Source organism: Mesoplodon densirostris, chromosome 9 (assembly GCF_025265405.1).
Source record: "Mesoplodon densirostris isolate mMesDen1 chromosome 9, mMesDen1 primary haplotype, whole genome shotgun sequence".
In the NCBI taxonomy this organism is placed as follows: domain Eukaryota; kingdom Metazoa; phylum Chordata; class Mammalia; order Artiodactyla; family Ziphiidae; genus Mesoplodon; species Mesoplodon densirostris.
This window is the reverse complement of record NC_082669.1, coordinates 109896551-109904379: the sequence shown is the minus strand read 5'-3', so window position 1 is coordinate 109904379 and position 7829 is coordinate 109896551. Positions and strand designations below refer to the sequence as shown.

At 38.1% G+C, this 7829-nt stretch overlaps 1 pseudogene; it reads left to right on the top strand.

The window, feature by feature from the left end:
* Nucleotides 1-4789: 4789 nt before the first annotated feature.
* Nucleotides 4790-5791, top strand: LOC132496229 (vacuolar protein sorting-associated protein 26A-like; annotated as a pseudogene).
* The last annotated feature ends 2038 nt before the right edge of the window (nt 5792-7829 follow it).

The following is a 7829-nucleotide window of genomic DNA, read 5'->3' as shown; positions in this document are numbered from 1 at the left end:
CAGCCCTGGTCTAAACACCTGTATCAGGAGAAGGCCGGGTCCTCTGTTTCAAACAGGAGAGGAGGGGCGTGGGCAGGGTTCTACAGGCACCGACTATAAATGGCCCAGGACGCAATGAATAGCATCTCTGGTGCACACAGGTCCAGCTGGCAGTTGACGAGTGAATTAAGAAAGAAATGTTGCACCACCACAAAAGCGGATAGAGCCAGGGAGAAGATGATACACATTGCTTTATTGTTTTTATTTGTTTCAAATTGTGTCCCTCTTGATGATTTCTCAGACTCTTGACTGTTACGCAGAGGAGATGAAGCTGCGGAGTTCCTGTACTGGGAAGAACGCGACTCTATTCTCACGGGTTCCAAATAAAAAGCACCAGAAGCCAGTACAGACGATGTTAAGTAATAACTGTCTATTGGAATTCTGTGGGTCCCTTAGTTGTCAAAGATCACAGTTATCAATCAGGGAAGAAGAACAAGTGTGTTGCGCTAAGTCTTGAGTCTGTGTGCTATTTCTATGACCGTAGGACACATGCTATGACCTGGCTAAACACTACTGACCTCTCTTTTCTCTGACCAGCTGCAATCCTGCAATGTGGCTGTACTCATGTTTCACACCCCCTGGTATTTTATGCTGTTGTTTCCTGTCTCATCTGTGAAAATCCTATCTCACTCATAAAAGTAGCAGATTTTTTTTTTAAGAACAGTCAACAAGGAGTCCAATGCCTATGAAATACATAAATAAACCTCAGCACTGAGGAAATAGATAGACTTAGGGGTTGAAACTTACTGAATAACAAAATGCATTACTATTTATTTATACATTTTCAGTTTGAACACATTTTCTTGCTTTCTACCCCCCGCCTTGTGACTACAAGTGCTTTGCCTATAATCATGGAGCTCCATTTCCTCAGTTTAAAAAAAAAAAAAGGAGAAATAAAAACTTAGGTATCTACCTTAGTAGCTATTATGAAGATGAAATAAGATACCATTCAGGAAAAAGTTGTAAAAAGTGGAAGGACAGAGAAAGGCATCTCAAACTGTTGATGGCCTCTTCATTTCATTTAGGACCTTCCAGGCTTCAGGCCTCAAGTTTATGTCAGATATTCATAGTGCTTGTTTTTACACTAAAGTGTGAAGGACTCCCACTGGCTTAGAGTTTCCATTGAGTACATTTTACTACAGAAATGCGTTTGATTTCTATGCTCAGGGATGTCTTAATAATGGCAATCACTTTGCCTTGGCTCTTTCTAGGGTTGAAATATCATCAGCAAGTAAGAGCTTGATGGGGCTCTGAAACCTAGTAAATGTCCTCAGTGTTCACATAATGAAAAAAAAAAAAAGGCCCAGAGAGCTGCAGCCACTTCCCTGAGACTCAGTCCAAACAGGAGGCACAGCTCAACCAACTGTGAGATCCACTCATCCTCCTTCTCCCTTAATTCCACACTCCTCCACTGAACGAGTTTTTCCACATCTGAACTCATACATTTGAGATGACTTTAGCAAAGGCCCCATGAATCTTCATCTTTTATTTTATGAAAAATAAAATTAAAAAATATGAACTTGTTCTGCTGCATTCACATTTTGTCAGGTATAATTTTTAATTATCTAGTAATGTCTAAATATCTTATGTCTTCTTAACTGCATTTGAAAATTTCATTTAAAAAAAAGGAAGACAGAAGTGTGGGATTAACAGACATACTACTACATATAAAGTAGATAAACAACAAGGTCCTACTGTATAGCACAGGGAACTATATTTGATATCCTGTGATAATGGAAAAGAATCTGAAAAAGAATATATACATGTATAATTGAATCACCTTACTGTACTCCTGAAATTAACACAACATTGTAAATCAGCTATATTGTTCAATAAAAAATTGTTTTAATTAAATTTTTAAAAATAAAAAAAGGAAGATAGAGACACTTGAAAGAGCATTATAATCATGTGGCATGAAGACAATTCAAACTTTCTAAGGCCCTAGAATGTGGGGAGGGGATGAGTGAGGTGTCAGATAACTTTCCTCCACCTCTGTTGACTAAATATAGGTTTCCAGGCCCTTAGTCAAAAATAATATGAGATTTGGGATCTATAAAATTCCAGTCCCTCTATTTCCTTCACAAGATACAAGATGCGAGATCATTAAAATACTGCACTTGAGCTACAGCTTTTGACTTAAAACAATCCAACATGTTAGACCAGAAAAACAATTACTTCTCATTTACTGCCCTCTATTCCTGGAAATTTAACTTATGCATGAGCTTGTATTTGTTTTATGCATTTTATTGAGAAAGCAACGACAATGAAAAATTTAAAAATCAATAAAACGTAAACCAAAATAACCTAAATAGATTTTCACTAATATTCTGTAAGTCATTAAAGCAATTTATGTTTCATGCATTCCATTAAACTTTCTAAAATTCTCCAGGATGATTTAGATTCTGGGTAGTTAAAAGAATTTACATGTATATTTTTTTATTTATATGGGTTTCTTTTCCTATTTCTTTCAGAAATTACCAACCACACAAGGAAGCCCCTTGTTCAGCATGAAGAACCATGGTTGGCAAGACAAACCCTGACCAGGACACACCCTTGGGAACATTAAATACCAGGGAAGCGTCCTTAGCCTGATACAGCATGTGGCCCTTGACTTTGTGTGCAAATAAAGAAGCCAGACGTGAAACAGCCTGGTTCCATGGAATCTGCCAAGTCTGGGAACCAGGGAACGAAAATCGAGTCTTGACTCTCTCATGAACTACTTATACCCGTTGGATCTCAGGTTTTATGGAATGAGAGGATTGAGCAAAATTACCTGTGAAGCTAGATCTTTGGTGTTTGTTTAATTTTTTAACTTTTTAGACAATTCTATAGGTTACATTCCATTTACAGTTATTACAAAATATTGGCTTTTAAAGTACAGAGGATTCTCTTGAAATAATACCATTTGCAGCAATGTGGATGGACCTAGAGATGATCATACTAAGTGAAGTCAGAAAGAAAGACAAATACCATATGATATCACTTATATCTGGAATCCAAAATAGGACACAAATGAACTTATCTACAAAACAGCAACAGACTCACATGCATTTTTTTAAATCTTCAGAATTGCCTCTATTAAGGAAGGACATCAGGAAATATGTAATAATCCAGGAAAGAGAGAATGAGAAGGTAAGAAAAAAATGAAGCAATGGTGGGCAAACTTGGGAAATAAATTGGAGAAAAAATAAAACCATCACAGAAATTAAGGTGAAACTGGAATAAGAACAGAAGCAAAAAAGATACTGGCATACATTTGCAGCGACATGGATGGACCTAGAGATGATCATACTAAGTGAAGTAAGTCAGAAGGAGAAAGACAGATACCATATGATATCACTTATATATGGAATCTAAAATATGACACAAATGAACTTACCTGTGAAACAGAAACAGACTCACAGACATAGAGAATAGACTTGTGGTTGCCAAGGGGGTGGGGGCACGGGGGAGGGATGGATTGGGAGTTTAGGATTAACCAATGCAAACTATTATATATAGAACGAATAAACAGCAAGGTCCTACTGTATAGCACAGGGAACAATATTCAATATCTTGTGACAAACCATAATGGAAAAGAATATGAAAACGTATGTATACATATGTATACCTGAATCACTCTGCTGTACAGCAGAAATTAACACTACACTATAAATCAACTATACTTCAAATAAATAAATTAATTAATTAATAAACAAAATAAAATAAAGCAAAGAGGATTCTCTCTAATGGGAAAAACAGGCACTCCCACAGAGGCTGACAGACGTCAGTGGTCAGGATCAGGGAAGCTGGGAATTCAGTAAGAGCTGTCGGCTGAGGTCCTGGTAGGTACAGGGATCAGAACAGGTAGAAAGGTCTGAAATTCAAGCCAACAGACAAGCTGGAGAGCGGTACCTGCAACCAGGAGTTACGATGGACACCTTCTCAGGTGAATTCTAGCTCTGTGATGTGCTCACTCCCAGGCCAGGGATGGTGGCTGTGATGTGCTCACTCCCAGGCCTGAATGTGTGAGGGAGGAGAAAAGGCAGGATGTGACCCACGTTATGACGGCGATAAATCACAATTCACAAGCCTCGCGTGTGTCTGTGATGCCTAGAGCAGCTTGTGAGTCACGGCCGATCTAACCACTAGGAAGGCTTCCTAAGTCGGTGATTAAGCTGTGTCCCCAAATCCGGTGGGGAAATCCTTTAACCCATGAAAAGGAGGAGGAGGTGCTTAATTCCAAAAGGAAAAAGTGCAGACTGAGGACAAGTTTGGAAAGTGGGTGAAATGGCTCATGAAGCGAAGCTCTGCAGGTCTAAACAGGAAGGAGCAGCAAAGAGTGGGAAATGAGTTATCTTGGAGAAGGGAGATCATGACATTGGCTTCTGTTTTTTGTGAAAGGGGGAAAAAGGGACAAATGAAAACCTTTCGATTTAACAAGTTATCATTTATCAGAATGTGAATTTTGGAGAACGTACATTGGGGAAAAAAAGAGAGAGACGGAGAGGAAAAAGTGACAAAAGAAGATATGAAAAAAGACTGAGAATCAACAAGAAGAGTGGTTCACAGAGATTTTTAAAGAGTCCTGGGGAGGGGAAGGTAGGAGGGTAAAGCAATATCGGGAGAGTGGCACCCACTGGCCTTTCCTTCCTCGATACGGTCTCAACGTGCAGAGGAGCCTTAACTGTTGTACTAAAGATTTAGAAAACTAGGAGCCTGGGCTGGGAGTTCTCCTGAAGGAACAGGAGTGAAGTGGGGGGACGCGGCGGCGGCAGCACAGACAATGGGTTTTCTTGTTGGATTTTTTGGTCCCGTTTGTGAGATCGATGTTGTCCTTAATGATGGGAAACCAGGGAAATGGCGGAAGTGAAGACGGAAGTTGGCAAAGTAGAAAAACGCTATCTTTTCGATGATGGAAAATCTGATTCAGGAAAGGTAAACCTAGCCTTTCAGCAGCCTGGAAAGAGGCTAGAGCACCAAGGAACCAGAACTGACTTTGTAGGTCAAACTGAACTTTTCAATGACAAGAGTCATACTCACGGGTTTGTAAACCTAATGAAAGAAGTAGCCTTACCTGGAGAACGGACTCAGAGCAGAAGTTATGATTTTGAATATATGCAAGTTGAAAAGCCATGCGAATCTTATAGCGGTGCCAATGTCTGCTTAAGGTATTTCCTTAAAGTGACAATAGCAAGAAGACTGACAGACTTCGTAAAAGAATATGTATGACCTTCTTGTTCACCAGCTTTTGCTACCTATCCTGATGTCAAAAACTCTGTTAAAATGGAAGTGGGCACTGAAGATTGTCTACACATAGAATTTGAATATAATAAATCAAAGTATTTAAAGGATGTGATTGTGGGAAAAATTTACTTCTTATTCGTAAGAATAAAGACCCAACATATGGAGTTACAACTGATTAAGAAAGAGATCACGGGAATTGGACCCAGTGCCACAACAGAAACAGAAACAATCGCTAAATATGAAATAATGGATGGCACACCAGTAAAAGGTGAATCAACTCCAGTAAGACTGTTTTTAGCGGGATATGACCCAACTCCAACAATGAGAGATGTGAACAAAAAATTTTCCGTTAAGGTACTTTTTAATTCTAGTCCTTGTTGATATGGAAGACAGGATGTACTTCAAGCAGCAGGAGATCATTTTGTGGAGAAAAGCTCCTGAAAAACTGAGGAAACAGAGAGCAAACTTTCACCAGAGAGTTGAATCGCCAGAATCACAGGCATCTGCTGAGCAGCCTGAAATGTGAACTGAATAGGAGAAAAAAAGAAAAAAAAAACTCTTACATCCGTTGAGATTTAAGTTCGGCAGGTTAAAGATGGTTGCAGCATGTAGGGCGGGGGGAAAAGCCAAAACTCCATTTATGACAGTCTTCCTTTATCTTACAGTGCTGAGTTTATTTTATGACATAACTAAATGTTCTTCATGGATATACATATTTTAAAAATGCTTTCTTTGAAACACTGGAACTTTCTTAAACTGCCGTGCTGTTTTTTTCTTTTTTAACTGCACACTTTCATTTAATGATAAGCACTCAGCTATACATCAGCATAAACATTAAAGATTTTCATGTGAGTAGGCTGGTATTTGTAATTTTGCTTTCTTTCTGCATAATGTTGATTACAAATTCTTTTCTTCTCCTTTTTCATGCTAATGATTACCTCTTATTCTCTACATGCAAAAAATTAAATATTTTGTATTCAAATAAAATTAGAAAACCTGAGTGGCCTGTACATCCTGCAAAGATTTAAAACATGGCATTTCAATATTTTTGAAAACTACATTTATGATTTTCCATACGTGTTTGAGAAATGCATACAAGTGTCCTCTGAGTCTACCATTCCATGGCTTCCTGAATTTTGCTCTCTTTGAAGTCTTCTGTGTTGTGAATTATAAATTTTTTTCCATAAGAGATTATGTGGCATCATTGCAGCTTTTTTGGGGGGGGTGGGTACCATATTAAGTAACCATTTTGCTACTACTATCTGATAGGTACCACTGTATGTTTTCTGCAATGCGGAGTTGACTCTATGTTGGCATTTTAGTTTGTTAAAACTATAATTTTTCCATAAATACTTTGAAAAAATTTTTTTGGTTTAATGAATCTTTTTAGCACATATATGCAAATATAATTTTCTGGCAAATATTCTCTTCCCTTTTCGGGGAAAATTTGAGGATGGGGGACTCAGGAGAACAGGTGAAGTATGTAGTTACCCAGATCTGGACAATTTCATGTTTGTTAAATTGGAATCTTGACTAGTTCAAACTCAAATGTAAACTTCTTCATCCACTCTGTTTAAATTTTTTAAACATTAAATTCAAGTAATGTTCAAACCCTCTAAAAAAGAAGGTTGCAGTCATCTGGTTTTATGCTACGCATGGGGTCTTGATCTCAAATACACTAAATGTGGGGTGTAGGAACTAAAACGAAGCCTGTTGTGTGAAACTACTTTCACTTATGGTTCAGTGGCTTTTGTACCAATATTTTTTTATACACTTCAGTGCAAGTCTTGCCAGTTAACCTTACTTTATGAGTAAGCTAAGTAACTCAAATTACATTTCTTTAAGCCTGTTTTACTACTATGGCACTTTGAAAAATGGTCAGTAACCAACTTCTTAACTGGCAAAAGGTACCATGTACCATGTGCTGAAGCATCTATTTTAAGTGTGGTTATCTGTGAGTGGTAATGTTTTCCTTCATGTAAGTGCCTGTTCAGAGTTTCAAATTTTTAAAATGCCAAATATTTTCATGGTCACTTGCATGTAGTAATCTGGAAAATATTCAAAGAAAAATTGAAAACCAATTGTATTTAACCATCCTCAAACTGTGCAACCATGATGTATAATAAAGAATTTGAAACAGAAAAAAAAAAGATTTAGAAAAAGTTAGGAGTAAGTCTAGAGGGCTGTTGAGTTATCATAGAAACTTGATGCCACGGATTCCAGGGCTCCACTAGGTGAGGTCCCCCAAACTACTGATTCTAAAGTCTGGGCATTGAATTTATTGGTGAGAAAGACAGGGGGAGTCCCAGACCCAACAATGGCTGAGTTAAGGTCATGACAAACCAGCTTCACACATATAATTTTCAAAATGCGAAACAAATTGATAATCTGAAAGCCCTAGAGAGCAACCCAAAGTGAGCAGATTTTGTAGAGGACAGGGTTTGAGGTAGCTGCTTCAGCTAGAAAGTGAGGGGGGATTTCTAGAGCTAAAAAAAAAACAGTAGGAGAGCCTCAAATTCTGTGTATAAATGCTGCTCAGATCCCTGGTTGCCCCAAGCCATGCA